Source organism: Myotis yumanensis, unplaced genomic scaffold (assembly GCF_028538775.1).
Source record: "Myotis yumanensis isolate MYYU_CA2020_CCGP unplaced genomic scaffold, mMyoYum1.0.hap1 SCAF_18, whole genome shotgun sequence".
Lineage (NCBI taxonomy): Eukaryota > Metazoa > Chordata > Mammalia > Chiroptera > Vespertilionidae > Myotis > Myotis yumanensis.
In genome coordinates, this window is record NW_027223769.1 from 12,076,728 (window position 1) to 12,093,320 (window position 16,593).

Genomic DNA, 16,593 nt, shown 5'->3' on the forward strand with positions numbered 1-16,593 from the left:
TTAATTGTTCCTCTCCACAGAAATCTTTGGTAAAAGGTGGAAGATTTATGTGATCTGAAGAGAAACCAGAGTATGTTAGCTGTTTTTAATGAATGAGCACAAGGTGTAGAGTCAGCACCCGTGGCCCACGTGGAAGATACTAGGCGAGGTGGTGTGATCACCGTGACGATGACAATGACTTGAGCAGAAGCAAGTTTAACACGTCACCTGGAGCGGGCCTTCTCCAGAGGGCGGGGTCTCCGCCCACATTTCAGCGACCCTTCCATGTGCCGCGCCCCCTGTATGGTTGTGGGGGGGGGGGTGGTCTGTGGCCAGTCTGCTGCATGATTCCCCCAGGGACACACACTCTCTGACTCCCAGTGTACTCTAGTTGCCGTGTTTTAAGTTGTTGCTAAGTAACTGAATAACCCGGGCTGAGTGACCAAGACTCTATGCCAATTCTCAGAACTACTAACCTAGAGGGGTGGGCGCGTTCTTGGTGTCAAATAACTGGTTGAAGTTACTTGGGGCAAAATAGATCTCTTTCCTTCTTTGTTTTGTTGTTGGATAACAAGAAACGTCCAGGCTAATATCCATCACTTGAATAAACATCATGACAATTAGTTGACTTTCTTACTCCATGAGTCTCCTTTGTTATATTTAACAAAAGAAAAAGCTGGCAGTGGGGCCTGGGCGATGTCCTCGCTCAGCTGAGCAGTCAGTGTCAGCCAGGGGATCCGGGGCGTTCGGGTCACCAGGGCGCCGCGTCCAGGGAAGACGGCGTTCCTTGCAGGGTCTGCCCTCAGCCTGGGCCGGCTGAGCAGCGCTCCGGTTCCGGAGGCTTCGTCCCACAGGGTTGCACTCTGAAGGACTCCGGTTCCAGGTCCAAACAGCATGTCTGTGCCTTTAAATTAGTGCGTCCCAAGCACTTTGGAACGCATTTTCCTCCTGGACATTTCAAGAGTATAGTTCTTAACCGATGGCCATAGTCGCCTCCAGGGGCCTAAGGCATCCAGACCCTCTGCCTGTGCCCTCTGTTCCCCACTACGTCAGCTCAGACCCTGGAGAGATGACTCCATGGAGCAGAATTCTAGTGCTTTAGTGCTCATCCAGGAAGCCCATGGCACTTCTAGGGCTGGGCCAGTTCCCGTTCTTGCTGAAATGTTGCTTCCTCACAATTAACACCCTCCCCCCCACACCTCTGCCCCAACAACAGCCCCTGTCCTCTCTTCATCCTCACTCTGCACCGTGACAGCCTGTAGCTGCAGGCCCTAAACACCTTCTGCTGAGACTCGAGGGGACTATGCCTCTGACAGGTGACAGGGGAGGTTTTCCCCAATGTCGCAGAGTATGCCAAGTGTGAAATAAACCATGAATCCAGCTCCCGAAAAAAAATCCTATATAATAAAGGGCTAATATGCAAATCGACTGAACGGCAGAATGACCAGTCACTATGATGTGCACTGACCACCAGGGGGCAGACGCTCAACGTAGGAGCTGCCTCCTGGTGGTCAGTGTGCTCCCACAGGGGGAGCGCTGCTCAGCCAGAAGCTGGGCTCATGGCTGGCGAGTGCAGTGGCAGTGGCTCCCACCTCTGCAGCAGCGCTAAGGATGTCCAACTGACATCAGTCGGACATCCCTCAAGGGCTCCCAGACTGCAAGAGGGCGCAGGCGGGGCTGAGGGACCCCCCAAGTGCATGAATTTCATGCATCAGGCCTCTAGTTAAAGTAGAATTTAACATACAATCCAGCAATTCTATTTCTGGGTAAATATCGAAAAGAATTGAAAGCAGGGTCTCAAAGAGAAATTCGTACATCTGTGTTCATAGCAGCATTATTCGCAATACCAAGACGGATGAATGAGAAAACACAATGTGGCATATTATTCAGCCTTAAAAAGCAAGGAAATCCTGACAGCCTACAGCATGGGTGAACCTTGAGGACATTATGCTGAGACAAGCCAGTCACAAAACAGCAAATAGTGCCTGATTCCGCTCATATGAGGCCCCTAGAGGCGTCAGAGTCATAGGGACAGGAAGTACAATGGGGGTCTCCAGGGGCTGGGAGGGGTAGGGAGTTAGTGTTAAATGGGGACAGGGCTTCGGGTTGGGCAGACGAGTAAGTCCTGGAGATGGACGGTGGTGATGTTTGCACAACAGCATGAATGTGCTGAACTGTCCACTTAAACATGCCTAACATGCTACATTTATGTTGTGTGTATTTCACCACAATACAAATGCATAAATAGATAAACTAAAGAGTCCAGATGAAGTCCTTCCCCCTAAGCCTGGATTTATGCAGCGTCTCTCAGGAACCGTGGGTTCCCAGCTTGGAAGCCCAAGGCTCCCTCCCGCCTGGCACCCCATTGGCAATGATCCTGCTCACGTGGCCCCTTTAAGGTCTGAGCAGAGATCCTGGCTGTGTGGTCAGAGACCACCTACCGCAGAGTCCTCTGGGGCCGGTTTACAATGCAGGTTCCTGGGCACCAGGAACAGATCTTGGAGTGGAGGGGCTCAATCGCTTGCATTTTAGCAAGCCCCTCGCATAGCTCTTACGCCCACACAAACAGAGGGCAGGTCCTTTGCCCAGACTGCCCTTCAAAATATTGACTCACAAACCCAAACCCAGCTCTGGTCCAATCCAGGCAGGAAGGCCACTCGAAAGTGCTTTTCACAGGCACACTTTGTAATATTTTCAGTCCCCAGGTCTCCATACTGTCATAACCTTTTTCAAAGGGTGTTAATCTAGAGGTGACCCTTAAACGGTTACTGATCGTGAAAATTTATAGAATCACTGAATGTCTCAGGCGAGGCCAATAAAACCCAGCCCTCTCACCTGCCGTGAGGCCACCGGGCCAACCAGTGCAAAGCTGGAGCCCGACAGAGTCCTGCTCACATGGCACTTCGGCTACCAGGGCCACCTGCTGTTCTCGGGTCTCCACGGAGGCCCGAAGTCACAGCTCCTCTGCGGCAGGGGGCCGGGGGGCCGGGGGGCTGCTGCACTGCGAAGTGTGAACTTCCCCTTTGATTCAGGGGGTCAGTCTTACCTGGTATCCTGCCTACAGGGGGTGGGGTGGGGGGGAGTAGTGGTCTGGCAGTTGAGAGGGTGCCAGCCACACCCCGTCAACCTCTCAGGGATGCTGGCCAAGCAAGCAGCCCCCCAAGGACATCCTCCTCCTCTCCCTTGAGGAGTGACCCTCACCCGGAAACCCAGTTCCAGTTAGCAGCAAGCAAGCCCTCTCGGTCCAACCCGCAGGCTGGTGGGCGAGGAGGTCAGACGAAGACCAGACAGAAGCATCCGGAGGAAGCTAAGTGTACGAGGGCACGTCTGGACCTACGGAAAGCAGGCCAGTGGGAAAGAGCCCCTCCGGGTGGGCCGGGGACATGCTGCTGCAGCCACACAGCGCCGGCTCCTCCCAGAAAGCCGTCTTTGCAGGTGCTATTTTGCACATAAAGGAAAGAACGAGAGCTCGATAAAAACGGGCCCCTTCAACGAGGACCACGGAGAAGACCACCCGCCTTGAGGTAGTTTGTTCTCTCTGCTTTTGTTCAGTCATTAAATGATTTTTGAACCTGCAGGTGTGCGGAGGGGCTATCTACCTGCCTGCCCATGGGAAGCAACAGACACAAAGGTAATGACACACGGCAGATTCTATGTTGGGGCACAACAAACACCCGGAGGACAGCAAACCTACCTGGAGAGAAGGGGCATGTGAGCTGGGCTTTGAAGGATATGTAGGAGTTTGCTGGGTATGAGGCTTTGAAGGCCAGCTCTGACTCCTGTTTTACCAGTAGGAATCTGGGACCTACAGAGAGAAAAGAATCTTCCCACCATGTATTAGCGCTGGGACTGGGACTGGGCGCTGAGGCCAACACCCAGCATTACCTGGGTCCTGGGGAGCTGTGGGGAGGAGGGGCAGCTCTTCAAGGAGAGACCACCTGACCAGTCCTCTTGCTTCTTGGTGAAAGATGTTCTCTTAGCTTGAGTCTCACACCCGCCAGCTTTTACCAAACTCCTCTGCACCTGGGCCCAGCCCTGCCAAGGCAGCCCTCAGCTGATGGAGAGCAAGGTGAGTGGTTCTCTCGTCTCTGCTCAGATGCTGCAGTTACAGGGCCGGGGAGGGCAGGGACTGGGCAACTGGTATCGGCCAGGCATGGACATACCAGCTTAACAGGTAAGAGGGACGCTTAGACAGCTGCGGCCTTTTCTGTGAGACGACCCAGTGAAAGCTCCGCATGCCCCATCAGACGCCGGGCAGAAGGACTGGACGAGGAAGAGACTGGAGAGCCCATGGGCAGGTGCCCTGTGTGGCCTTCGCACATCTCTGTCCAGGAGCAGCTCAGAGGAACGGCCCGGGTGCCGCCTTGCCAGGGGGATGTCTGGCTCTCACCCCCTGGCAGCAAGGGGCAGTGGGCAGTGTGACCTTGGAGAACACTCCCCTTTACATTGGGCTCAGTTTTCTCCTCCCAAAAAATGACAACAGAATCAGCTCCAGCCTCTCCTGACCCCCAGGGAAGGCAGAGAACTTGAGTTAATAAATTGAGCAAGTTCATGGGAATCCAGAAGGGGTGTGACTCACTCTGAAGCGACAGGCCTGCCAGTGAGTGTCCCTTTCTCACCCGCCACAGCCAGAGCCATCTCGAGCACCTAGCATGCTGCCCACGCAATCCTCCCACACAGGCACGCTCACAGGGCACACGTCCACTGCTAACCTGTCGGCCGCTGGGCCCCATGGGTGCCAGTCCCACCTCAGCCTCCCCGGCTTCTCCCAGCCTAGCCGTCACCTGGCTCTGGAGGTGCTCTGGGACGCAGAGGCCCAGCTCAGGCCTGGCCCTGGGGATGTGGGGTGGAGCTCCCTTCAGACTTCTGGAAGATGAGACTGGGCAGCAGGTGCCTCTGTGAGGACAGCAGCAAACCCTCGAGGACAGCTGGTCGCCAGCACAGAGTGGCCATTCGAGGCGGAGGGAAGGCGGCAAAGCTGGTACCACACAGAGAAGCCAGGGTGTCCGTGTGCTATTTGGGAAGGGTGTCTGGGATTTCCCCCCCACGTAGCCCAGCGGGAGGGGAGGTGGGGGGAGCAGGGAGCGTGGGATGATCACCCTGTGTCTGAGTGATGGGTGCACATGTATTCATTGTGTGTACACATGTTTGAAATTTCCCAAATAATTGTCTCCTTAATCCTGACCGATTCAACTACAGAGCCACACTGTCCCCTACAGTGTGATCCATCCCTCCTCCCTGGGACTTCAGCCCACTTAAAGTTTAAAAAAATTTTTTTAATCTTTAAAAAGGCAGCAATGGCATTTAACTGATGCCTGAGGTGAGGGAATCTCATCCAAAATCTAGGGACACATGCAGAAATTAACATGAAAACTGTTCCAAAGTCCAATAGGTTGGACTTCTCTTTTCATTATTTTAGGTTGAAAAAACAAGGACATACTTCTGCCTTCTCGTCAGAACGAATGGATTTTGCTAGGCCACAGAGGTGAGCTCAGAAAACGTGTATCTTAAACAGCCTTTGGGATCAAAGGCAAAAATTAGCCTAAAACATTTCAAATGCAGCACGTGTTGCATCTCTTATCTCATCTGCCCTTGAAAACTGAGATAGAAAAATGAGCCTCGAATAGCAAGAAAGAACTTAAACGTAACGCATGGACGGTGGAGGTTGTTGGAGGGACAAGACAGATCTCAGCCCCTCGAGAGAGCAGCGGCAGCCGGCATCCATCACGTGTGCTCCTTTATCTCCTTGCTGCCTCCCAACAGGACTTCACAGAGCGAGGCTGACGCCAAGCAAATATTTAGTAATATTTTATTCTATTTACAGCATCTCATGGCAACACTGTGCATGGTTATTGAAGTTAGACACAACCCAATCAACAAACAGACACAGCTGCAGCTGGTAACACAGTTCAGCTCCCAGGGGGAGACCCTGTCCTGGACCACCCCAGAGAGCGCCTGGCTGTACACTCAGCTGTCCGGCCTCCCCTGCCCAAAAGGTACCTGGGCCTAGATGCACAACCTCAGCCTCAGGGCCCAAACCATCCTGGTACCTTAGGACCATTGATCATCTCTTCCTCTCTTCCTTCCCAACACCACCCCCTCCGGACCCAGGTTGTTGAAATGCTTTGGGAGCACAGAGCTTTCGTTCCACAATCAGAACCAAATGGGACATGAAAATCAGCCTACGGAAAGCAACATCCTGGCTTAAATTCATACTAAAGTGTAAATGGCTGACAGCAGCCTCCTCTGAGCCCAACAAACAGAGTCTGGGCTTCTTCCCAGTAAAGCCTTCAAGGGCCTGCACAGTTTGGGCCCTGCTGCCCCCTCTAACCTGCCCCCTCTATTCTTTGCTTGACACTTTGTGCTGAACTCTCCCACCTCCTGTCCTCCCCACGCTGCCTTTGCTCCCACTGACCGCCCCCCCCCCCCCACACCCTCTCTGCTGCTCCTCACTCCCACAGGCCAGACCTGGCGCTCCCCTGCTCCCATATCTTCCGTTACTGTCCGGGCGCATCTCTACTATCTCGCCCCTCCTGGGTGTGACCGCTCCTCTGTCTCCCCAGATAGACTGGTTCTGCTTCTGAGCCTTTGCTGGTTTCTAGCACCTGGCACAGGGCCGGCTCCTGGTAAATATTTGGGGTGGAAAGAACAAAGGCAGGGAGGATGGGCAGCCCAGGGCCAGATGCTATCGGGGGCCTTGGGGAGAGTGAGGCAGCTAACACACACACAGAAATAGCAGCAGGTCCTGGCTCTGGCTAAGGCAGTGATGGCGAACCTTTTGAGCTCGGCGTGTCAGCATTTTGAAAAACCCTAACTTAACTCTGGTGCCGTGTCACATATAGAAATTTTTTGATATTTGCAACCATAGTAAAACAAAGACTTATATTTTTGATATTTATTTTTTATATTTAAATGCCATTTAACAAAGAAAAATCAACCAAAAAAATGAGTTCGTGTGTCACTGGGCTAAGGACCCAGACGGTGCCAGTGACCCTCCCCTGTGCATAAGGAGGGCCCGGGATCATGAGCTAGTGCAGCTCAGGGACGAGGCCTGGGCCGTCGGTGTGAGCAGTGCCGGTGGACCTGGGCTGCGGGTGAGAGGCCTCGTTCCCAGGCCAGCTCAGCATCCCCTTCCCCTCCCACTCTTGGCAGCTCGGCAGCAGGCGTATCCGCTGGGTTTATTTGCATCCAGTTTGGAACTAATGGATTTCTTCCATATTTATATCATAGAATAAACAGAGATTTTCCTGATCAAAGGCCGCCCCGAGGCCTGGAGACAATTACCGGAGTATTTCCCCAACTGAGGTCACGCTGCCCATTCACGAGACGGGCCCTGGCTGTGCCCAGCACATGTTATAGGACCAAAACTTCACACTCTCCGAGTGGCTCCCTGCTTGAAGAATTCATCAAGAGCCCAGCTGGTGGGAGTGTGACCGCCACTGCCACGCAGGCTACACATTTCCTCGGCAGGCAGGTCAACCCTCCACACAGCCCTCTGAGCTGGGGGGCGGGGTGGAGGCCTGTTCTGACCACATGTGCCCGAGGTCACACGGCATCAAGTGGAGGGGCCCAGACTGGAACCCACGCCAGAGGCTGCAGATCCTGCTCCAGGCACAGGGCGCCCTAGTGAGGCTGGTTTCCGGAGAAACGGTCCAGGGACGCATTTCCACCGTAAGGAGGGAGCGTGCCGAGGACAGCCGGCTAACTGGCTCTTTAATCCACACGGAATTTATTTTGTGTGTGAGGTACGGCTCTAACTTTATGTTTTTCCAAAAGGTGGATTAATTGTACCAACAATATTTCTGAATCATCCTTCCTCTACTTGAAATGTGACCAGGTTCCTACATGAAATCCTGGACTCTAGGCATTTTTAAAAATCCACGTACCTGTTTCTGCGCCCGCTTCTGGACTTGCATGCCTTAGCATGGCGTGACGACTCGGAGAGCCAGGCACCCGCCTCCCCCGGCGTCTCCCAACGTTGCCTCTCTCAGGCTCTATCTCTCCTGGGCTCCGGCCGCCGTCACGGACTCTCCACTCTGTCCTCCTCTTTCTAAAAGTCTGTCCTCTTTCCCGTGTGTCTGTTTCTCTCTTCTGTATTGTAATATCCGCGGATCTAACTTCCAAGTCGGCTGCTTTTCTCGTCAGCTTTGTTAATTTTAATGACTACATTTTTCACTTAAATAAATTCTGCCGGATCAATTCCAAAACCATGTCTCCTGTTCTGGTCTTTCATTCTGACTCCTTTTATGTGTCATAATTTTAAATAAACACATCTACTTCATACGGTGCTGCTATTTCTGTGTTGACAGAGAATCGGCCCTGTGTTGGTTAGTTATTCCTCATGAGAGTTTATTCCTTAATGTGGTTTTCTCCTGTGCTTCTCTCTGGAAGAAGCTCTTCTCTGGGCGTGTCCCGGGGACGTAGAATGGAGGGAATGTATATGTGTTTACCGGCTCCCTGGTTCTGGCCTCGGTTTTATGTGAATTCCTGTCTTCGTGATTCCGTGCCACGCAGACAGTATAAATGCAGTCCCCAGACCCACACACAGTACAGGTTTGAGTTTATTTTTCATGGCAAACTGCCTGCTTCTGTTCAATCCCTGGATGACAACAGCTTTCCTCATCACTTCCCCGGGCCGAGGGGCAAAGGTTTGCAGCCCACTTTTTACAGTATCTATCCTGGTCCCTACAATACCCAGAGTTGTGGGCACTTGTAGTTATAGGCATTCAGAGTTGTAGGTACCCATAGTTGCAGGCACCGTAGTTGTAGGGCCATAGTTGTAGGTGCCATAGTTGTAGGCACCTGAAATTGTCGGCATGTGTGGTGGTAGGCACTGGTAATTATATACACACAAGTCTGTCCATGGATGCTGAGGTCTTAGAGCTCAGAAGGCAGATTTCATCTATACGTCCTCCTCTCCAGTGGCCAGGCTCAGGATAAAGCTTACGCACAGTCATCACTCAAGATGCACTTATCTTAATTCAACACCAAAAGTCTGAGCACTCATCAATGTCACGCTCTGCACCGGCCTTTTTATACATTAATACCATTTAATCCTCTCAAGAAGGGAAACAGATCAGATTAAGGGGTGGGCTGGCTGGCGGCTGCCCAGGGGACCCACTTATCGTGGGCAGGAAAAGACGGCTGGATTAACGGTGTCAGGGCGGTCACTCAGGTCTCCACCCCCCTCAGTCATTAGCAGATGTAAATTGGTCTTCAGCGGAAGTGCCCACACTGCATCTGCCCGGCTTATTTTTATTGACTCTTGCAGTGGGGTGCTGCTTGCCAGGAACACAGAATTTATCTGTATTTTCAACCCTTTAATAAGAAACTCAAGAAGCTGTGTGGCTGAGAAAATTGCAAAATAAGCCCTAGCCAGTTTGGCTCAGCGGATAGAGCGTTGGCCTGCGGACCGAAGAGTCCCGGGTTCGATTCTGGTCAAGGGCACACACCTTGGTTGCAGGCTCCTCCCCAGACCGGGCCCTGGGAGGGGTGCATGCAGGAGGCAACCAGTCAACGTGTTTCTCTCACATTGATATTTCTCTCTGTCTTTCCCTCTCTCTTCTACTCTCTCTGGAAATCAATGGGAAAAAAATCCTTGGGTGAGGATTTTTTAAAAAATTGCAAAATAAGACTGCCAAGAAACTAAGGATTAGTACTTCTGATTTTTTTTTCCAGAATAATCAATTCAGCCAGAGGAAGTACATGAGAAAGTGGTCTATTTCTGTGTGGGTAGGAAACCGGTCTCTCCAGCGCTACTCAAGGGCCACTGGGTAGACCCTCCGAAGCTGCACCAAACAGCGAGCCCTCTGCATTCAGCCGGGGCCCAGGCATCGCGGTGAAGAATGTGAGGCCAGTAGAGAACAGTCACTGGCCCAAGAGGCCACATAGCTGATGGAGGCCCTCAGGAGTCTTTGAGGGACCATAATCCAGGACCTCCACGCTCCCTGGACCTCCACGCTCCCTGAGAGCAACCTGTCTGCTGAGGCTGCGGGGACGCAGGCCCACCTGAGGGGTCCAAAAGCATTCTTCTCGTTCTCCATCCGCAGGTACACGTCTGGTTACCTGCTTTTCTGCAAACCAAGCCTCCTATCAGCCTGCCACCAACTGGCTTCCACTCAAATTCCAGAAGTGTTTTGGTATTGCACACCGCACCCAGACATGCGGCTCTCTTCCAAACTGGGAACAACTGAGGCCCTCCTGGAACCCCGAGAGATGGCAGGAGGGGAGGAAGTGACACAGCCCCGCAGAGATACAGCCCCAAGCCATGGGCTTCCAACCCACCTTCTGCCCAGACCAGAAGCCCAGAACGAACCCCACATGGACCCAGCCTCGTGGCCAAGCTGGAGCAGACTCTGCCCCCGTCATTGGAGGCCCCAGGCAGGTGTGCACCTGGGAATGCCCTGGCTCTATTGCAGCGATTTGTGTTTGAAGTAACAGAAATTAGAGCGGCGAGAGGGAGGGTGCCCATGTCTGTAGAAAGAAGCCGGAGGAGAGGTGGAGAGGCAAGGCCAGACTGGGAAGGTGACCAGATGCGACTGCTCATGGGCCTCCCCTGAGCGACCGGGAAGCCTGTTTCATACAGGGACTTGCATCTCATCACAGACGGGCGCTGCTGCCAGTCGCACTGTCTGCGATCCTGGCCATCGTGTGGGGCCATTCGTCGCTGACCACGTGTAATAAAACGACACATCATTGCCCCTTTGACCTGTGCCCTTTTGGTCAAGGGGTCCCAGCGCTCACCCAGCGTTTGCTGAGCAACCAAATCATCAGGAATAAGCAGCACCGATTGTCGGGAATACGTGGGCCTGCCGTGGGTGTTCCTCACCCGGCCCGGCTCCCGGGATTGCGGGCGCCCTGCAGGAAGCGCGGTGGAGTGCTCCTTCCACCATCAGGCCCCTTCCACCTCCACGCACCTGAGGGAACTCGCTCAGTGGTGTCACTGACAAAAGTCAACGAGCCTCAAATTCTTCCCAACAGATGACACCTGAGTGAGCTGAAACCCAAACTTGGCGCAATAGAACAAAGTGGCTGACCAGCGGCTTGGGCCAGAGACAACTCCAGCAGATATGATTCAGGACAAGGAGCCTTTAGGAGAGGAAGGAGGGAGAGACGAGGGCACTTCTGAGAGGTTCTTCCAGAGCCCGGTGCCAAGGAATGCTCACCAGCCTGGCCATCAGCCTTCCCTCCGGGCGCCGGGGGAGCGCCCCTCCTCCCGTGGTCATGCCAGGAAGCACAGAGGAAACGCAGCAGTCACCGCTCCTGACTAACCGTGGACGACATGATATGAGACATGTCCTGAGGGAGACAGCAGAGTCACGCGGTGCCGATGCCCTGTGACAGGGTGGGGACACACCAGGTTGGCAAGATGGAAGCTGGTGCAGGCTTTCTAGGAGTTACTTGGATATGAGTCCAAATTGTAAATGGGCTCACTCCTGGTTCTGTAACCCCGCTGCTGGGAGCTTATCCTAAGGCAGCGATGGGACATTTAAACAAGACGGATAAGTAACGATGCTCATGGCAGCAGGGTGTGCAGCGGGAAAAACGGGATTACCCAAACCCACCGATTGGGGTTCATTAAGTAAATGTGCACCCGTGCAGGTCTGATCTCTCTTCTTCATTTCTGTATCCTCAGGCCCAGAAAGTGCCTGGCACATTTTAGGATGTTTGCTGAAAGCATGGATACCAGAGGTTACCAGGTGACCACTGAAAAGATCGCCGAGACACAGTTCTGTCCTGTCGGGAAGGATGGCCCCGGTGCCCAGCAACTGCGAGGTGCATGGGCAGTGGGCATAGTAACCCATTGGCACAAATAGATGTACAGAAAGGATGCATTCAAAACTCAACCACTGGGACCAGTGTGCTGCTTCCATTTTTTATCAGTAGTATTCTATCAGAAGGCCAGATAGACATTTCCAATATGGGGCACCCATTATTGTATCACCTTAATATCCCAGAAGCACAGGGCGTTTACTTCCGACTTGGATCCCGAGGCCGGCCTGCATTTCCCACCAGCAAGTGACTCCTGGGCCACAGGTCCCTGGACTCTGACCCCACGGAGCTCGGGGGTGGCTGGTAGGGAGGGGTGAGAAGGAAAAGCAAAGACTGTGTGAAAGTGCTCCCAAGGGGAGGAGCTGCTGAAATGTGGGGCTACTGGCAACATGATTTGACGGCAGATACATTGGAAAGAATTCTTCATTCTGAGGCATCGAAATAATGACAAGGAAGAGAGCCCGTGCGTCTCCTACGTGGCTGTGGAGAGGCCACATGGCTTGGCCAGCCATGCCTGGGAGAGGGGGAGTGACACTTCATTGTGGAGCTGCATTTATTAATGGAACTGCACACACCTTGAAGGTGAACTGGACTGCAGGGCCTGCCACGTCTCCCCCGGGCACCCACCGCACCCGCTGCCATAGGAAACCTCAACCTGCTCCAGGTGCTCCGCCGGGATCCGCTGTGTGTGAGCACCTGCTGACCTGATGGCGAGTCTCGATGCACGTGACCCCCTTCAGGGCCACCAGGTGGCGGCCAGAGGAACGGGCTTACGGACTGCACCGTCCTTGACAAGGGCCCTCAGTGAGTTTCCACTCCAGACATTTCCATGTTGTCCTGAAATTTGAATCCACCCTTGTGAGATCAAAGTTTGTCACAGACCGTCAAACCTCAGAGGGAAGGCGGGGTGAGGGGGGGGGGGAGGGTAAGAGATCAACCAAAGGACTTGTATGCATGCATATAAGCATAACCAATGGACACAGACACTAGAGGGGTGAGGGCATGTGCTGGGGGGTGGGGGTGGCCGGGGAGAGGTCAATGGGGGAAAAGGAGACATATGTCAATAAGGAATTAAAAAGAAAAAAGTTTGTCACCATTGAGAACATCCAAAAGAATGAAATATGGATGCTTTAAACGATTCCAAAATACCCTGGTAAGTGGCGGTAGAGCTGGGGCGAGCGGGCGACATCGGAGCTGCCCTGCGAGTCCTGGCCGGTCTGACACTAGACAGGCACACCAGGCACTGAAGCACCACACAGCCCAACAGCCTACAAAACTTCAGTCGGCCAGAGCAAAGCTGAGGGCAGTAGGTTTTAGCCGATGCTATCTGATCGGAGAACAGAGCTGTGACAGAGTCAGCATTCCACAGTCCTGCTCCCGGGCTTGTATTTACAGTCAAGGAAAGGAGAGAGAACAGAGGAGGGAGGTGGCTCAGTGTCCTGTGCCTATTGGAACAAATGACCACAGCGTGGCTTGAAGCAACACAGTGGATTCTCCCTCAGTCTGGAGGGCAGAAGTCCGACAGGGTCTCCCTGGGCTGAAGCCCGACAGTGTCGAAGGGCTGGTTCCTCTGGAGGCTCCGGGGAGAATTCATTTCCTTGCCTTTTCCAGCTTCCAGAGGTGCTGCATTCTTGGCTCCTGGCCCCTTGCTCCATCTTCACAGTCAGAAGTGTCGTAGCGTCTCTTGTCTCTTTAACCCTCAACTCTTCTGCTCTGATCATATCTCCTCTCCTCTCTGACCCCCCTGCCTCCCTTTTATAGGATCAGGATCACCTCCGCATCTCCAGACCCTTAACCACACCTGCAAGGTCCCTTTCCATGTGAAATCACATGTCCACAAGCTCTGGGGTCAGGGTGCAGATGCCCTCGGGGCCATTATTCTGCCAGCCACAGGCAGCCCCGCCGGGCGGGGCTCTGAGAGAGGCCAGTGCACACACCGGCTCTGCCAGGCAGGCGCCGCCCACCACCCACAGGTGAGGAGCCTGAAATCAGGGCATCACAGTGCTTAGGGCACACACACATCCAGGAAGCCCGGGGCCAGGCTCTTCATCAGGCCGCTGTCCCAGTGGAGCACCTGGCAGTGGGGCCCAGCCGTCTGGCCAGACGCTAACAGTCATCAGCGTGGCTTTTGAGGATTTTCAGGCCCAGCCAGGAAGACAAGACACACACATGGAGACACCAACTGCAATGCTAACGTTTGCAAAGGACCCGAGCATTTGTGGCTTTGAATCCAGCTCTCACGCGAGAAACCCTGGGCCGGGAAGGGCCGAGTCATGACTCCGTCACCGGGATGGAGGGATGGAAGCGGTAAGCCAGCCTGTCCATGACACCGTGTGGAGTGCGCCTCTTGGCTGAGTCCAGTGAATGGATGACCGAGGACGTGGGAGCAGCGCACTCTCTTCGGGAGTTGGTTGTGGGCAGGGGAGCCAGAGGTCAGGGCGGTGGGAGGAGAGACTGGGGCCTGAGCACCCTCCCAGTTCTAAGCTAGAACGGGTGGCAGGCGGTGGGTCCTGTGCCATTGCCACGCGGGAGCGCGGCCAGCTGAAGTCATCACAGGGCCAGCCCAGGGAGGGTAATTTCCAAAACATGTGGCCGAGAGGGATGATGAAGCATCAGCACTCCAGGCCGCAATGCAAAGCAGATGGAGAGGCTGGGAGTGTCCTCCAACAGCTGATAGGCCTCTGAGGGGCCAAGAGTGAGCACCACTGTCCTCAGCTCCCCTGAAGGTGGGCGGACAGACGGGCAGCAGCAGGGTCCTGCCCAGGCAGGTCATGTCCGGGCAGCCGGCAGCTCCAAGCCACCCACCCGGAGGGCACAGAGGTGGATCCTGACCACAGGCGTGTCTGAGGGAATGCATGTGCTCCTGCCCATCAGCAGTGGACAAGGCTGACCCCTGTCTGTGTCCCTCCTGGAGGAGTGCCCCCCAAGAGGCCCCATGGACACCACTTTGCCTCTCTCATCTGCTTTCCCACACCCCACCAAACACGCCCCATCTGCACGAACCTCACTGAGCCCGCCTCGCTCATCAGCGTGAATTCCCCACAAGTCTGCAGAACCCTCAGAGGAGGGGCACTTGGTGTGCTTTTCAGAACTGAGGAAACGCGACACCACACTGCCTTCCTGGCCCAGGAGTCAGCTGACCTGGGGAGGGAAGGAGCGGTTAGGGAACACCCCTCCCCCCAGGAGGGGACAGAGGAGAGGCACCGACTGGCCTCTGGCTGCATGCGGCCGGGTCACAGACTGCGACCACGCTCCAAGTCTGTGTTTTATTTGCCTTCTTTTGTTTTGCTTTTCACTTTTTCAACAGTCTCTGGCTGAGAAAAGTGGCCATTCTTAAATCTACTCAACAGGGCGTGATTGGGTAGGTTAACTTTTCACTCTACAAAGAGACTGCACAGGACAGCAGGCCCCAGCACAGCGGCCCTGCTGCAACGCTTGTGAAAACGAGAATTTGCTCCAACACGATTGCTCTGTTCGGGAGCAGTTCAAACATAGCACAGATGGCACGTTCCCTTATGCACGATTTCACCTGCCAGAAACACCGCGCACACAGACAGCGGCGCCCGCGGAACTGAGCCTTGGACAAGACCACGACACCCACTCACCTCAAAGCCCATGGTGACCCCAGGGCTCCCGAGTGGAAGGGCCATACCCTCCGCTTCGGGACCACTGGGCATCTGACCTCACAGTGGGACCCTCCCAGGCCCGCGCGACCCAGCAAACTCTGCTGGCGCCCTGTTTATTGTACTGGTTATGTAGTTAATCATCTAACGCGTGAAGCTGGCTGCCATTTTTATTAGGTTCCCATGTTTACATGTCACTGATGAAGTTTTGAGGGCTGTGCCCCCAAGCCCATTTTTCCCACAAACCCTGTGGCTTTTAATTTAAACCCTGAGGTTTTGCACAGCTGGGTGATTTTTAGGAACGCGTTCATCACGTTATAGCAGGACCATCCACGTTACGTGTGATGTGTGGTTTGTCCGAGAACACCCTTGTGTTCATCCTCCCTAAGGACCCAGAGAGCTCCCTGGCGCCTGCCTTGGTGGGGGGGCGGGGGAAAACTGCTCCCTTTCCCCGATTCACCGCTGAGGACGCAGGTTGCGGTCTGGCATTTATATTACGTATAACAGTAGGTAAAGGCCTGCTCACCTACACTGTATAGTAGTTCATTTAATCAGACAAGCCAGCCTTTTTCACTAAAAACTACAAAACTTTCTTTCTGCCACAGGACAGGGTTTTGATTAAAAGTAAGAAGAACTCGGCCCCAAGTTGGCAACTTCAAAGACCAAAGAAACGTAAGGATTAACTCGGAGAAGCTTCAACAGCTGGTCAAGTAATTACCGCGGTTGAACAAGCATTTATTTATCGCCTATTGAATCCTAAGCACTGGCCATCAAGCCAGATCCAGAGTCTAGACAGAGAAACAGGAGCTCGCATAAATTAATATAACACAACCTAGCACTTGCAGCAATAAATAATAGGTGTGCAAAGTTGAGCAGCAGAGAGCGGTGAGTCTGCCTCCACTGAATCACCAGCTCCTGCCGCTGCCAGCCACCGCCCACACCACCCCTCGAGCCACTGACGTTCTGTGACAGCCCTGAGGTGACTCCAGCACAAGGTGAGGGATCGGGGCTCAGGGAGGCTCAGTGACTTGCACGCATTTACACAGAGCGAGCGGCAGAGCTCTCGGCAAATCAGTGCGTCAGGCCCACTCCGTTGGGGGATTTTATACTGTGTCACTGTATTACAGTTGTTTTTAGTAACTCGTTTTGCTTACTCTTAACCACTTATACTATATTTATAAGCAAAAATGTGTGCCTTGCATGTTCACCTTTGGTTGGA

At 53.8% G+C, this 16,593-nt stretch overlaps 1 pseudogene; it reads right to left on the reverse strand.

Moving 5' to 3' along the window:
* Window positions 1-68, reverse strand: LOC138997477 (U5 spliceosomal RNA; annotated as a pseudogene).
* Window positions 69-16,593: the final 16,525 nt, after the last annotated feature.